The sequence below is a fragment of the Etheostoma cragini genome, chromosome 18 (genome assembly GCF_013103735.1).
Source record: "Etheostoma cragini isolate CJK2018 chromosome 18, CSU_Ecrag_1.0, whole genome shotgun sequence".
NCBI classification, from domain to species: Eukaryota; Metazoa; Chordata; class Actinopteri; order Perciformes; family Percidae; genus Etheostoma; species Etheostoma cragini.
In genome coordinates, this window is record NC_048424.1 from 21,922,552 (window position 1) to 21,939,684 (window position 17,133).

The 17,133-nt window shown below is 41.3% G+C and overlaps 2 long non-coding RNA genes across 2 annotated transcripts in view; both read right to left on the bottom strand.

Moving 5' to 3' along the window:
- Positions 1 to 825, bottom strand: part of LOC117961365 — a 23,865-nt gene extending 23,040 nt beyond the window's left edge. Inside the window, exon 1 of the long non-coding RNA XR_004660389.1 lies at positions 815 to 825. This is a non-coding gene — a long non-coding RNA (uncharacterized LOC117961365). The remainder of the gene's footprint in view (positions 1 to 814) is intronic.
- Positions 826 to 4,855: 4,030 nt separating this feature from the next.
- LOC117961367 overlaps positions 4,856 to 17,133 on the bottom strand; it is a 17,784-nt gene continuing 5,506 nt past the window's right edge. The window contains exon 3 of the long non-coding RNA XR_004660391.1: positions 4,856 to 4,868. This is a non-coding gene — a long non-coding RNA (uncharacterized LOC117961367). The remainder of the gene's footprint in view (positions 4,869 to 17,133) is intronic.

Below are 17,133 nucleotides of genomic sequence, written 5' to 3' on the forward strand. Positions count from 1 at the left end.
CCCCCCCAGGATCAAATATTCTCCAGTTAAGCTACACAGAGCTCCACCACAGCTCCCACCTGCCCTTTCATTCAAGTTATTGTTACCATACACCTGAAATACAGCTGGAGTCTTTAGTCAACATCATTATGTCAATACCCATATGTACCTGAGAGAGTTTTGCACATTTTGCAGAGGCAGATGGTTGCACAGCAAGAATGTTGTGGCAGCATACGTTCATATTGGGTTGGAAAAACACCTGAAAGTTGTTTATTATGCCGCTGCAATGGTCAAATCAGCTGATTAAAACCCAGCAAAGGCTGCCAAAGGTGAAACTGCAGCAGGTCAGTCAGTCTGGGGGTAAATGTGGATCCGCTGGATCATATTTGCAGCTCGATTATTGAACGTGTGCCATTTGGAATTCAGTCCTCCTTCCTCGTGTTGTTCTGGCCTCGGGGGCTAAGAAGTCAAAAGTGAATGTTTGATGCCTTTATCCAGACTCTACATAGATCACAACCTAGACATTTCCTATGCTTCTTGATCAGGTGTGTGTGTGTGTGTGTGTGTGTGTGTGTGTGTGTGTGCATGGAGTCAGGTAGATGTATGGACTGTACTGTCCAACTACGATCTATTTTTATTGTCAATACATCTGTCGATTATATTCTTGATTAATAGATGACTTGTTTGCTCTATGAAACGTCAGGAAATCGGGAAAAATGTTGATCAGATTTTTTTCCAAAGGCCAAGATGACGTCCTCAAATGTCTTGTTTTTTCCACAGCTCAAAGATATTCATGTTACTTTCAGAGAGAGTGACGAAACTGGGAAATTTTCACATTTAAGAAGCTGGAGTCAGAGATATGTTTTTATGTGACTTAAATCGATAAAATGATTATCAAAATAGTTGCAGATTAATACAACAGTCGACAAGAAATCTATTAATCGTTTCATCTTTGCAGCTCCAATAAGCAGGCGGTGTGGTTTCAGGGGAAGTAGCACACCAAGTAAGGGAACCTAAGAGATGACCTTTGCCTCATGCAGATTACAGCCCTATTCTAATTGACTTACAATTAACCCTTCAAACACATATTCTGGTGTAAAGCTAGAAGGGGCTAATGAGGTGTGTGTGTGTGTGTGTGTGTGTGTGTGTGTGTGTGTGTGTGTTGGGGTGGGGGCCGGCGTCCATCACTGAGTTCCCAGACTGTGTCTCACAGTGAAACTACTAATCCCTCAGTAAGCAAATCTCCCAGAGCTATGACTCGCTTTACCTCACCGGTGCACTACATGCAATATAAACCAGAAAGCTCTGATGTGCAGTGAGAGACCTGGGTAATTGAGTTTCCAATATCCCAGAGATGCAGGAAAATAAAAGTCATGTCAGAAGGTGAAACTGGTTTCTGTTGTATTATCCATGCTATCATGAATCCATTCTGGCCTTGGGGGCTAAGAAGTGTGACTGTTTGCTGCCTTTGTCCAGACTCTTCACAGTTCACAACCTTGACATTTACCATGCCTCTTTTGTGTTTGTGTGTGTGTGTGGGTCTATGTGGGGGGGTCGCTGAATAATGCATGGAGTTAGTGGTGAGGTGTAGCCACAATTGGAGTCTGGGGGCTGGAAGTCGTTTACTGGGTTGCAGCTTTCTTGCAGAGGATTGAGATATATGGACTGTAGGGCTGCAAGTAAGCGTTCATTTTGTTTTCAGTTAATCTATTGTTTATGTTCTTGATTAATAGATGACTTGTTTGCTCTATGAAACGTCAGAAAATTGGGAAAAACGTTAATCCGTTTTTCTCCAAAGCCCAAGATGACGTCCTCAAATGTCTTCTTTTGTCCACAACTCAAAGATATTCATGTTACTTTCAGAGAAGAGTGAAGAAACTTGAAAATATTCACATTTAAACAAGCTGGAATCCGAGATGGGTTTTCTTTTCATAGAAAATGACTTAAAGCGATTCATTGATTATCAAAATAGTTGCAGATTAATTCAACAGTCGACAAGAAATCTATTAATTGTTTCATCTTTGCAGCTCCAATAGGCAGGCGGTGTGGTTTCAGGGGAAGTAGCACACCAAGTAAGGGAACCTAAGAGATGACCTTTGCCTCATGCAGATTACAGCCCTATTCTAATTGATTTACCATTAACCCTTCAAACACATATTCTGGTGTAAAGCTAGAAGGGGCTAATGAGGTGTGTGTGTTTGTGTGTGTGTGTTGGGGTGGGGGCCGGCGTCCATCACTGAGTTCCCAGACTGTGTCTCACAGAGAAACTACTAATCCCTCAGTAAGCAAATCTCCCAGAGCTATGACTCGCTTTACCTCACCGGTGCACTACATGCAATATAAACCAGAACGCTCTGATGTGCAGTGAGAGACCTGGGTAATTGAGTTTCCAATATCCCAGAGATGCAGGAAAATAAAAGTCATGTCAGAATGTGAAACAGATTTCTGTATTATCCATGCTATCATGAATCCAGCTGATCCCTTTGGATCTAGTAAATACTGGTCTCAGTGCACATTTAGCCCTTCCTGAGAAGAATTTGGGTTGGGTTCGTGGGTTATTTCTGGCTGCTAAATGTCCTTTGAGCCTGATTGTAGCCAGGTTGGTCTTTGGGCTCTCAAATAATACCTTCTCTAAGCAGCGCCTGGGCTTCTCAGCGGATCTTCTGGCTATAAATAATGGCACATATGTCACCGTGCTCTTGGCTTACGTACACTAATTCCCATGCTGAGCTCCATAGGGACAAGCAGAGAGCTGCATCTCAGTCTTGAAGGTGTCCTGGACGCAGACTATAGCACACCGTGCGCTCCGTTGACATGCTCCTGAGCAGCATTCTCATTTCGTCCCTACCTCTCCTTGATCTCTGCTCATTATCTCTCTCTCCGGTCATTCACTGAATCAGCCTCCACTTCCACCTCCTTTTCCCTGTGCAGCCTTCGTAGAGATGGATGAGCAGCATTAGTAACAGCTTGTTTGTTTAGCAGTATCTCATGTGCTGTGAGAAGTCCAATCACTGAGAGCAGCAAGAGACAGGAGCAGCACTCTGGGACGGAGCGAGACCAGTCATTGAGTCATCATCTCGTAGAAACAGCAGCAGGGCTCATATACATGAGTCATTGTTTGGATGGCTGACCCCATGTTCACCATAGACAACCTGTTATTTACCAAAGGGAATGTAATGGCCTTAAGGTCAATTCATGGTCTCATGGCCGTGAGGGACTGTGTGTCATCTGCCCCAGGCACCGGTCTGCACATAGACTTATAAATAAAAGAAGATGCTTGTTTTGTGTACGGTATGTAGTTTCTTGCCCAATCCTACACCAAATCTGTGTTCTAGAAACTGTTATGCTACAGAAAAAAAAGCACAACATCCTGGATCACATTTCTTTTGACCTTGATAAGGAAAGGTTTTTAATAGAGCCCAACCGATAAAGGATTTTAAGGCCGATACAGATACAAATATGTGGTTATTTAAAAATCTGATATTCCAAAAAATCCAGAAACGCAAGATTTCCCTAACATCAAAATATATTAAAAATCAGATAAATGAAATGTAGATAAAAACAATCTTAAATAAGAAACTTAAAGTCCTTTTGAACAAAAACAGAGATATAATCCCTCCACCTTGTCCTGGGTCCCTGAGGCCTCCTCCCAGCTGGACGTGCCTGGACCACCTCCCTAGGGAGGCCCCCCAGGAGACCCCCCAGGAGGCATCCTTACCAGATGCCCGAACCACCGCAACTGGCTTTTGACGTGAAAGAGCAGCGGCTCTACTCCGAGCTCCTCTCGGATGACTGAACTTCTCACCCTATCTCTAAGGGAGACCCAGCCCCCCTTCTGAGGAAACCCATTTCGGCCGCTTGTACCCCGGATCTACGTCTTTCGGTCATGACCCAGCCTTCGTGGCCATAGGTGAGGGTAGGAATGAAAACTGACTGGGAGATTGACAGCTTTGCCTTCTGTGTCAGCTCCCTTTTCATCACCACGGTGCAGACACTCAAATCGTATTAACATTTATAATTTATACTGTTTATCGATCCCCAGTGGGGAAAATTACAATTTACACTCTGTTTTGTTAGAAATCACTACACATAGGCATGAAATACACACACACACACACACACACACACACACATGCTCAGGACTTGTTCATGCACAAATGGAGAGATCTCAGAGTGAGGGGGCAGCCACTGCTGGACCAGCGCCCTGAACTGATGGGGGGGTTGTGTGTACGGTGCCTTGCTCAAGAGCACATGGCAGCGGCCAGGAGGTGAACTGGCATCTCTCCAGCTACCAGTCCACACTTGACAGCGCAACAAATATAAAACAAATACAAGCGCTTTCATCATTGGGTCATCTGCTCAATCACCATTGTTTTAAAAAAGTCTTTCAGAGATAGGAAATGAACATTAAATTAACTGCATTGGAATCTTACGGACTGCAGCTTTAATGAATGAATTCATTTAAAGACTTACTTCGTGATTAAAACAACAGCACAGTAACATGTAAGAGGATGGTCCTCACCCATAGAGTATTTAGTGAGTTGATGTAATTGAAACATTTGTCAAATTGCGTCTCCAGACTCATATCCTGGGGACATTTTGCCTTTTATAAGCAGAAAGTATACAGCGACAGGAAAACAAGGGTGAGAGGGACATGCAGCAAAGGACCCTGAGCTGGATTGGAATCAGGGCTGCAGGGATTCATGGATATTTTGTAGACCCTTGGTTACCGGGGTGCCCCAATCTGGAGTTTATGTTTGTGAGTATTAATGTGGCAGAGATGTGGCTAAAATAGCGCAAAAGCAACACATTAACGAAAAGTTCTGCATCAACTAAGACCCTAACAACCAATGATTCAGCTAATTGTGCTAAGGGGAGGCTGCCCGAGTCTTGTTTGTCATTTTGTGTTTCTAGCCACTGTTGATGGTTAGTGATCCAGACACAATCCTTTGCTACTGACATAGTCTTGCTGCTACAGTGAGCAGTGCCTGCCTCTGTGGTGTTCTTTGGCCCGGTGTTGGTTTAATGTCACAGTTAGCCTGACCTACTGTTGTGACGGTCAGCAAAGGAGTACCCACTGAGTCAGTCGCAGCAACTCAGCACCAGCTGGATGGAAGTAAATGCTAGAGTTAGGGCGACGCACAGCGTCACTCTGCTCCATCCGCTCATCTCGCTCAGATGAGTCCTGATGTCAGGCTCTCATCTGTTGCTATGGACGGATGCACCGTCCCCTCTTTTGCCATTGACTCTGCATCTCCCTGAACATCCCTAAAGATGGAATTATATTGGCATGTCTGCTAGTTCTTCAGTTATCCACTGTGTGAGTGTGTGTGTGTGTGTGTGTCTTTGGCATGCAGGGAGGGAGAACATGAGGCATGCCAGACCTTCTGAGCCTTCTCCTAGGTGGCGGAAGCAGCATTTGGGTTAGTGGTCTGTCATCCATATGCCCTCCACCCGCCTAAACTAACACATGACCATCTGCGTGAGATTAGCATTTCCTGCACCAGTGCACTGCAAAAATGGGGGGTCTAAAAAAAAAAAAAAAGTCTGAGGGAAAAGGTACTCAGAACAAGTGACATTATCTGTCCGTGCAGCAGGATAAGTTTACTTGACAAACTTGCTTGATTTAAGATTATAGTGTAAAGTAAAATAAGAAATTCACTCAACAAGATAAAATCTCTAACACTTCTAAATCAAAGTTTGTTTTATCTTGGCAAGAACTAAATCATTTGCAGTGTGTGCATGAAGGATTACACAGTATAACTGTATGATAGCTGTAGAACTGAAACATCTTCAGACAGAACTGCTAATAGCTAATTCTGAATACTTTTAATAGTGCCACTTTCTCAAATTGTAAAGACCGGCTAAAAAACAGACTGAAGTTATAGCCCACAGCTAACTTACTGACCCCATAACAATATATTAGTATAATGTATAGACCTGTTTCCACCCTCCCCAGGAAACTAACTTTGCTCCCCCACTTGAAAAACGCCCATCCATCCACCCTTCCCTCCTCCCTACGCAGACAAGAGCACTGTCATGTATACATCAATAAGTGCATAAAATGCATACAAATTATGGTGCAACGTTTAGCTTATGCTGAGCTTTGTGTAGAAATGGTTCATGACAACAGCCTGCACTAGACCAGGTGACAAGCTACAGTGAACTAACAGCCAATCACCAACTCTTACCATCCACCTTTGGTGTAATAATAATTTTTAAAACAAATTTTTTACGTTTGATTAGTAATTGTCATTTAAAAACTGAAGCCCTTTTTGTTGATACAGACAAATGGGGGTTTATGTATTCATTTATTTACTATAACGTATCCAACTATTCACTAACTAGCAACAAAAAGGAGTTGACATGCTACAATTGTTCGTAAAGGCATTATTTGGTTATTTTAATATCACATGTTTATTTCATTTCTTGCTCAACTAGCCTACTTAAGTTGCTTTAATCCATTGTTGCCATGGGGCACGCTAGTGATGGTGTTGATGGGGTCAAACGATCAACGCTCAACCTAACCTACCCAGAAATTGTTTAAGAAAATTCCTCAAATCTTGCAATTTCACTGTGAAGAAAAAATATTTGTCCCATTATGTTGTGTGACAAATGAGCTAGCATCAACAAGCCCAAACAGAAGCTCGAATGATCCTCCCAACTGACTGAGTAGGAGCTGAACTGACCCCGCTCGTTGTAGACCCAATGAAACAGGTCTGTGCGAGGCCACCACACAGTTCTGGCACAGAGAGGCGGGGGGGAGAGGACAGGAAATGAGGCTCTGGCCTGTTGTTAAGCTCGGTCTTGAGGGACCGCTGTCTGGCTCGGTGGCTGCTGACTTGTCAGAACCAGGATTGGGTTGGCCATACGATAAGGGATCAGAAACCATGAATAAATGAGCAGGGCTTTGGCAGTTGGCCCAGACACCCAGGATCCAGAGAGGAATACAACAGCACACTGCGCACACATTACTTATCTTGCACTTGATTTTAAATAGGGCTCAAAAGATATTTTTGAATCAACGTTATTAAGCCTGTCGATATTATTTAATTATTCTAAGAACATATTTAACTTCTAAGGCAGAGGTCTTCAACGGGGGGTCTGGGGCCCTGCAGAGTTCTAATTATTGTAAATTGTTTTGAATGTTTTTTTATAAATGAAAATGTCTCAGCATGAATCCAATTATATGTGTAATGAATTAACATGATAACATGGGTGATAAAAACATCCCAACAAATATGAATAGAGTAGAATGCCTTTGTTGTCATTACTCACACGTGCAATGAGATTGAAGAAAAACCTTTCCAGTGTCAACAAGAAAAATAGAACATGGGATAAAATATAAAATATATGTATTGCAAAATCAAAGGGGGGGGATGAGGTGCACAGTTCCAGAGACAACTATATACATATATAAAATAGTAAGAAAGATAAATACAGTTTGTATACGCATAATGGAAATAATATTACACATTTATAAAACATATATATAACAGAAACAATATAGAGGCATGAGTGAACCGAGAGTTCAATAAAATTATTTAAATGTGGAGCATAGTGCAAGGATACTGGGATAAATAGTATTATGTTATTATATTGCAATATGAACATTATGGACAGTTCTGAAATAGGAAATGAGATTGATGAATAAATAAATAATAAGTGAGATTTGAGAATGGGAATGATGAGTAAATAGTAAATAACAAGTGAGATATGAGAATGATGAATCTATAGCAAATAACAAGTGAGATATGAGAATGATGAAAAATACTAAGTAGGTGGACTAATAAGTGGAACCAGTAAACAGGTGCTGTATTAATAAGCGGGGGTCCCTGATCCATCTCACTCTCAGTTAAAGGGCCCTTGGCTTTAAAAACCACAACATGCATGCCAACGGACAAGAGAGGCGCCCATGAGGATCGCTGCGCTACATTTTGGTACTTTGACAAAAACACTAGTTTTTCCAGTGCTTTCAAGCCCAGCTGATGTGGCATACACACATTCAATATAACCACAAAAAGAGAAATACTGCATGGCTTAGCATTCCAAAACATGTAACCAACGTAGATTTAGTTTTAATGTAGGTGAATGAACTTGTAATTTCAGAAAATAAATCACAGAACTAAAATGATAATTTACCCGCTAGCTTATTTTATTCATTTTCATTGTTCTACTACTTTTCAGATTATAGTTTTCTGTTGTTTTGTATGTTTTGACGAAGATCCACTCACTTATGTAACTATTGATTCGTCTATGAGGCTTTCCATTTCTGGATGACTGTATGTCTGTTTTCTGATGTAAAAAAAAAAATATCTGTAAATCAGCTAATTGGCAAATAATTTTAGAATTGGGGAAACAATAGAAATCAGAATGGCCTCTTTGGAAATTTGTCGAGATGAGAGGAAAACTGGCAGCTTGGGAAAAAGAAAAGAAAAGGACACTAAGCGGGAGGTGCTGGGCTAAATGAATGGGACCAGATTGGGTTTGTAGGTGCTTGGAATGCTTGGTGTTTACCCTTTACAGCCTCTATGTCCTCTACTGTGCAGTTTCTGTTATTGGATCTCTCCTTCTCCACATTGTATCCGTAACATGAGGATCCTCTCAAAGCAGATTATCCACGCTGACAAGAAACCCTCTTTGTTTCATGAAATGAGGTCACACAACTGCAGAAAAAGAAAATCAGTCAAACGAAAAGCTTTTGAGATGTCATCTTTTAATCAGAATATACTTTTCTCATCAGAAACACCGCTGTGCTCCGGCTCTAAATACATCATGAAGCTGGGCCGGCTCACTGTGTGAACATTCAGCAAAAGCAGCTTATTCCCTGGCTGCTATATTCTTACATTTCTAATATCAGTCTGGGGGGGTAGCCCCTGTGGACCACTGACTGACCAGGACGGGATAGTGATGTAAAAATAACAGCGTTGAGCTGTGTGTCAGTGGAGTCAGAGACGCCCTTTGTCGTCTCATTCCAGTGTGGCCATGAAGTGTTTTTTAAATGCACTTTGCAGTGGTGGCCAGGTAATCATATATCGGAGACAAATGGCAACAGAAAAATATATAAAAAAGGGAAAAAACTACAATGACAGTTTTAGGACTGAACGATTTAGCGATTCTTTTTACCAATATTGTGACTGCGATTTAATATGCAATTGTGGAAATTGCAGCCAGATGCCAGAGAATATTTCTTTGAGCACACGAATGCGTGAACCATTTATAAAACAGGAAATACCATAAAAACCCAATAAGGCGCCGAGCTCAAAGCCAACCCCATAACGACTAAGGGCAGTAAATAATATCCAATTAAAGGTGTGTGGAACCACACTTAGCAACATGCTGAATTATGCATGTCACATTCACATTATTTTTTAGGCTTTATCTTCTGTATAATTCAACAAAGACAAGCAAGAAATCAGTAGATAGTATGAACAACACAAGATGTATGTGGTAAAACAGAATTATAAGCCATTAATGAATTACTCATAAAATCTACTATGACAACACAATTCCAATTAGACAGAATCATTTGATAATGTATCTTTCTTATTAGTTTTATTAAGTCAAAGCTGTTCCATTGGAGCGTCTGACCTGTGCTGATCTGAGGTTATAACTGCATGCGGCCGCATGGGCGCAAGAACATATATTTGCTGAGCGGTGATGCGCAGTATAACGTGAGCGCATGACTATGTGCAGTACGTGCACGGGCTTACAGGAACTACAGGGAAACTGCTCACACCTTCTCGCATCAGTGGTTCCACCAGCTCCCTTGCCTCAGACCCAATTTCTCTCTGGACTATTCTAATATTTCATTTTGAATGGGGTCGGACATCCAGTTATCTCTAAGCTGAAGCCACTCACTTGCCCTAGGCAAATTATATGTCTGCTCGCCATCTGCTGCATCATTATCTGCCATAAAACTCCATCCATTGGCTAACTTTATGGATCTAATAAGCAGCTCCAGAATCTCTTTCTTAGCCTGTAACTTCCCGCTAGTAATTAACTCCCGCTACCGGAAGTCTCTCCCCAAGAGCAACATAATAGCAACGTTTCTGATTGGTGGAGCCCACTGTTACCATGGGAATGCTAACAGTAAACCATGGACATGTTTATTGACTGTGCGAATGGCTACTGAGCTGCTAACACTGAACTCTTTTATGCTTTACATACACAGACTTGGCCATTTCTTCCATTTTCTACAATTGTTTTGAAGGATTTCACTCAATGAAGGGAATAAATAGGAAAAATTGCGAGTGAGGCGAGATAGCCTCACTCGCAAGGAAATGAACCAATGTGGTGTCTGTTAACACCAAACAATTATCAGAACACATAAACAGGAAGCATCAGCAATCGAGGACATTCCCATGTTTGTTCACAAAAGACAAATGAAGGAAAACGGGCATGTTAAGTAACATGTTAAGCTCAGTATGCTCCTGTGCAGTCTACAGTATGTTTAAAAATGGAGATATGAGACTAAAAACAGCAATACATATAAAGTGAGGATGTCCAAAATGAAGCTTCCCGAACCATTTGATTCAGGAGTGACTTGTTTACAGATATGCAAAAAGGTTTATTGGACAACTCAATAAAATGTACAAAGTCTTTGGAGATTAGACTCCATCGTTATACTAATAGTTTTTATATAGAGGTAGAGAACCATCAGACACCCCCGATGGAGGTGAAGACGAAGGCGCCCGAAGACCATACCTTGACCCAGACTACATGACTGGAAGTGGAGGGTTAGACTCTTTGCCTGAAACAACAGATGATAGCAAAGGGAGAAACAGATTTAAAGCAGGGTTGTGGCTCTGTGATTGGCCCTTGCAGTTTGTGTTTAATTCTGATTGGTATAGCCTCCGCCAGCTGATTCCATTGAGGAGGAGAGCAGTCATTAAGTGTTAATTCTTCCTGAGAGAATTCACGCTGAGCTACATTAGTTGTGTTTGTTTACCTAACTAGATGGCACTCTTGGTTTAAAGAAAAAGGCCAAGGGATGGCCACTCAGCGTGAGCCTTTCTGAACAGAGAACTCTATCTATTGGGCTCAGAAATCAATGGAAATGCTCCACAAGCTTCATTTGGACATCACTGGTTTAAAGGTTAAACAAATGGAGAGTGCATGATGGATGCAGAGAGCAGTGAGGAGGAAGAAAAAATCCCCCCCCCCCTCTCCCCCACAAACACACACACCTCCTCCATCTTTGTTAGCAGGCCTATCAGAGGGTTACTGTGTCAGTGCTGGTGAGCCGCAGCTAACACACTACCACTCACTGCACCACGGCGCTTGAGCCAATTAGAGGCTCCACTAGCCCAATCCGGCTTCCTTAACCTCCCTCTGCCTCTTGCATTCTGAGCGCCTGAGCCTAAAGGGAGGATGCTTTACTTCTGTTTGTCGGTCTCTCTCTTGTGTGTACCTTAATTAACTTAATGGAAAACAGGTAGATTGAATGAAAAGCCAATCCTGTTTGCTTTGGCAGAGCAGGCGCCTCTTGTGTTCTCTGTTGTTGTGTTGTTCCTGCTCCCTAATGAATGGAGCTCTGTCCCGCCACTGCCCAATCAGCCAGCTGATTCCCTGTTCCATCTCATTATGCACGTGGACACACACACACACACAGACACACATGCTGATTTTATACAACCTGGCACTGTCTTCTTGGTATTTTTAGCCACTGTTTCTATAAACTGTCCTTTGTAAAAGTCTGTGTGTTCTGGGAGGATTGATGAGTGAATTTCAACGGCCTCCAGGATCCAGAGTGCTGCCCCATGATGTTACATCATTTTAAAGCATTTGACAGCCTTCCTCTGTTTTCCCACAAACATTTCAGTTTTGATGTTTAGCTAGTCCGTCATGGTCCATAAATGTCCAGCCTCCTATGCTGGTAGTAGGGCTGAATCATGTTGGGAAATAATCTAATTGGGATCTTTTTCCCCAATATTGTGATTGCAATTTAATATGCGATTATTTTTTAAGCTCTTTTTCTTCTGTGTTATTCACAAAGACCAGCAATACATCGTGATATAGTATGAGCAACACAAGATTAGATAGATTGAACAAACTGTTCTTAGTCACTTAGTAGTATTAACATTATTATTTACTTCAATAAACATAGGTAAACATGTGGACCCCACTTTTTAAACACACACACACACAAAAACACATATATATGTATAGCATTAAAAATTATATATATATAAATTAAACTCTAACCGCTAATCAGAGCTAATCCATCCATTAACTCCATGTCTGGATACACATGACCCATGATGTGCTTTTGACGTCATGTTGCTGGCTTAGCTTATTCTTATCTCCTTTTTTATAGTTGCTCATTACAACCTTGGTTAATGCATACAGACCCTCAGATGTTCATGTTCATTTTACAGGCTCATGATTTTTTACAAAGGCTGTGCATCATATTTCATGTTGCTAATGGTGTAGTGGCAAAAATGCTCACAGTTTGTGGTATAACGTGAGCCTAATAACCTAAGTGTTATGTGGGAGTGCTAACTCCAAGCCAGAGCTTGTTCATAATAATAATGCTCACACAGCTGCATTGTGCAATTGATCTCGCTGCATAGCTGTTGACGTGAGACAAGCCTTGAAAAGAGGACGAAGGAACCCAAGGGACTGGAGCAGCAAGACCAAAAAAAAACAAAAGCTTTGAAGTGGTGCTAATGGTGGAGGAAGAAATCAACCTACATAGTGTACAGTACAGCACAGCTAGGACCACGTGACTGCTATTCATGGCACTGTGTGTGGGCCCCTGTTCTGCATCTGGTGGAACAGTGTTAAAATCCATATTTGTGTTTCACATTCAGCCATTTACGAGTCATTGGATCAGGGATGTGAAGAAGACTGCAATTGATTTTCCTTGTCCAATTTTACTACGTTACAAAATGGCAATAGTGGATTTTAATTAATACCTAATGATCTTGGCAGGTTCTCAACTACATACCATCAATTCTCAACTACCACCAAAGACTAAGCCTGACCCTTTCAAAATTAAAGTCTTTCTGTTTTCAAAGGGTAAAGAGCAGCCCTGCCTTATTGCACGATCCAAATATTTGTCAAGACTTGTCATTTTTTTGAAACACAGAGAGCAGAAGGTGAGGGGCCAAGCCTGATGTCAGGCTTTACCCTGGAAATGTACTTGGGTTGATCCAGACTGATTGACTGCTCAAAGGTGCAACTAAAAAAATATTGATCGTCTTGGGTCGATCTGTAGTGATGATTAGAGATGACAGAAAATTCAACCACTCCTCTAAGCTCTTGTTTGCAATTCTGAATTGTGCCTAATCATGTTTTATGGTTGATGTGTATTTTACTCATACTTATCTGATGCCAAAAGGAATTAAAAGGGATGTAGGAAAGAACACATGCACAGAACAACAGTAGCCAAAGATCTGTTAATTATTGGTTTCTGTAGCGAGACGACATGAAATATTCAATAAAGCATTTGTTTTGAGTGTTGTCATGTGCTAATGGGTTTAGAGTTAAATCATACTTAGATCAACTTTACTTGGTGCTTCTCCCCGTCAAATCATCCTATATTAACAAGGATTGGAAATAACTACTTTAGATATCTATTCATAAATAGTGGGGGTCAATGCGTTTCCTATTTATTATGATTATTATGCGCTGCTACAGAAATAATTAGCTGAGGTTTTTCAGTAATTGAGACAGAGACAGCAGATAATCTGGACCTGGACCTGGAGACTGCTGTGATCATTACAGGGAAATTTAGAACCCGGTTTGTCATGATTTATGTATGCATGCCATATTCTGAACAAGATCAAAACCAGGTTAACATGCAAACCAGCATACTAATGTGCATGTAAGTGAACTCAATGACATTCAACCTTTACTGCACTAGTTTTTCCCATTAAAAGTTTACCAGCCTTAAATTTGGTCAGAATTAGGCAGACCGGTCCCACTGGGTTAAGTTGGAGATTTATTTTAAACCACAAGAGACGGCAGTTAGTGGGTCCCAGAGTTTGTTACTGAAGCGTGAGCTGCCAGTTAATCCCAGACTTGATTGACGAAAGAGGCCGTTCTCTACAGTGGATGTTAGGAGATAACATAGGCACAGGCTAATTACTGCTAACTAACATGCCAGGTAACATTAACATAGGCACAGGCTAATTACTGCTAACTAACATGCCAGGTAACATTAACATAGGCACAGGCTAATTACTGCTAACTAACATGCAAGTTAACATTTGTAATTAAACCTGCACAGCTAATGTAAGTCTAAACTGTCTGCATGCTTCTCCTGATAATATGGTGATTTGACGACTAGGCGACAGCAAGTCGCGTGGTTATGACACAATCATTAGCCCATTTTTACAAAAACGTCTGCTACGGAGCCATATCGTGAGCTACAGGGTAATAGAGCCTTTTGTACATTGTCGTGTTACTTTAGAAATCAACAATGCAAAAATAGCTTCAGATGTAAAGTTATTTGCTGTCAAATTGGCGCCAAAATGACTGGGACTCAATGGAATGCAATGGAGGGCTTTGTAGCATTAAAATGGTGCCACATTTGATTTGAGGTTCTCCATATCGCCCAGCTCTAATATAGCATCTGTTCATATGTGTCAATACAAAGTTGGAGCGTTCTTTGGAGCGTTTTTTGTTGTTGTGCAGTGTAATCTGGTCTATCTATCTATCTACTTCTTTAAGGTATTTGTGTTAACACACTTAGGACAGAGCCATTCATTGAATATGGCTGGTTACATATAGAGTGCAACGATTTTCTGCCTGTCTCTATTATATGTAATTAATATACTCAGTTTCCATCAGGATCTGTCTGGTGGGGCTGGTCTTTTACATTTGGCTGACATTAGGAGTCCAGCAGCGTTTCTGATAAAGTCACTTGAGCATTTTCGCTGACATATCACTAAGGACGCTGCCAGGGATTAGTCCCTTTCCCCCCACATGCAATGGCCTGCCATCTAGCCCTGGGCTGACTGCCAGCCCCCTGGACTGGCCCAGATCAGTACGGTGTCTTTAATTCTGTAAATGAAGGATCAGAGGGGCAGAATTCGGGGCTGCATGTTGATATCTGATAAAGTTTAGCTCAGGATGCCTACATATTCTCATAGAAAACAGAGTAATTGTGTCCTATCTTACAAAAGGATGGTTGTATTTATCATGTGATTTGGGTTTTGATGTTCAAAACTCACACTGTTGTGGCATTAGGATGTTTAAAGCTATGGTGCGTAGTTTCTGTTTCCCCAATAATATCAAAAAGTTACGCACCAAATTTGTTGTCTTTTCATAGTCAAAAGAAATTGGCAGAGAATTGTGATATCAATTCTAAGCTAAAAGAATTGTGATTCATATTTTTCCCTGAATTGTGCAGGCCTACTACAATGGTTTAATTTAAGTGCTTTTGGCAATCGTTTTTATTAGTTATCATAACATTGTACTAATTAATAGCTAAGTACAACAAAGGTGGGGATAAAAGTGACAATACTACAACAAGGTCTGATTGTCTGACAGCTCCTGTTTCTCGCCGCGTCTGACTTCATTTTAGTTATGTCACCATAGTGACCTACCAATAGGAATGATGGCCACAAACTATGAAAATCAAAATGGAGAAAGGTTCCCTGTGGAGGTTTAGACCTTCTGCCCCAGTACCACTATCTGCATGCTGGTGATTCCATTGTTCATTTCTTCCACTGTAATGTAACTTTTATTCTTATGTTTTATACCCATCTTCTTCTATTTTAGCTTTTATTTTTTTATTTAATCTTTAATGAATGCTTTTGTTGTTTTTAATTGCTCTTTAATGTTTTATGCAAATCAATTAAAAATGCCTTGGTGCTTTAAATTACTATAAATTAAGTTGCCTTGCCATTATGTTATTGGAGAGGTGAAAGTCAACAAGAACAGTAAAGTTGCAGCCGGAAAGCAAAATGATTTTATGTAGCTCTGTAAAGCCAACAGGAGCTTTAGGTAATAATAATAGATCTCTGAACTGTAAAAAAAAAGTCATGAAATGATATCTTTTCTCATTAACCCGTCACACATGTATTAATTTTAATAATTTTAAGTTAATTGAACTTCTCGTTACTCTGCCACCTGCTGGTTTGGCATGCTCTTGACGGCGTAGATACACGGGTACGTGTAAAAAAACACTTTTCTGAAAACTGACAGGTGTGCACCATGTTATTATTGAAACCGGAGATGTATATGTCCGTTTATGAAAATAGCCGCCCACCTGAAAATATAGTCTTAGACAATCTTGCCAGTAGTTTGTAAATCTAAATATGATAGCTGTAGTTTCCAAGCTGCTGTGTTTGGTCTGTACTATAAAAAAGATTTGTAAGGGAGGGCATTTTAGGCCTTTATTTTGACAGGACAGCTGAAGACATGAAATGGGAGAGATGCGGGGAACAAAATGCAGCAAAGGACCGCAGGTCGGAGTCGAACATGCAGGCGGTGTGTTGAGGAGTAAACCTCTATATATGGGCGCGCGATCTACCACCTGAGCTGCCTGGGCACGCATTTGTTCTCTTGTGAAACATACATAAAAATATGATGTCAAACAACTAAGCCCTTAGCTCAGCTTTTAGATCTTACGACAAGGACACTGGGATCTTTCTTCTACGTCAGTTTCCATCCTAATGTAAGTCTGCTGTTACATTTTTCTTCTCCTGGTTAAAACAAGTCCTGTAGTCTCTGTAGGGACCCGGCTCTCAGGGTGACAAGGGAGGTAAACTCATGTCAGAAGGACACAGAGCACTAATGCAGCAAAATGCATAAAACATGGCTCAGCAGGCTTCCATTAGTGGCAGGCAAACTGCACCGCCGGGGCAAGGATGCAGTCCTTCTCCTCAAGCTCTTCTTGTCTGGTGAAGTCTTTGTACAGCTGGTGACAGTGGGTGCGGGACACAGTCACAGGTACACAGCAAGGTGACACTGTGGCGTGCACCTGCACATCACTGCAGTGAGAATAGAAAATCCCCGGAGGTCAGCAAAAACAAGATTCTACAGGGGTTGCCAGTTGCCTTGCCAAATGGGTCCAGAACTCTCTACAAAATAAAACATTATGTCTGTTACCCAAGCCCGCCATGGGGAGCAGAGCACTCACCGTCTCACTCGGCTCCCCGTCTCTGAAAGTCATCACCAACCCGACTTAGAAACATTGAT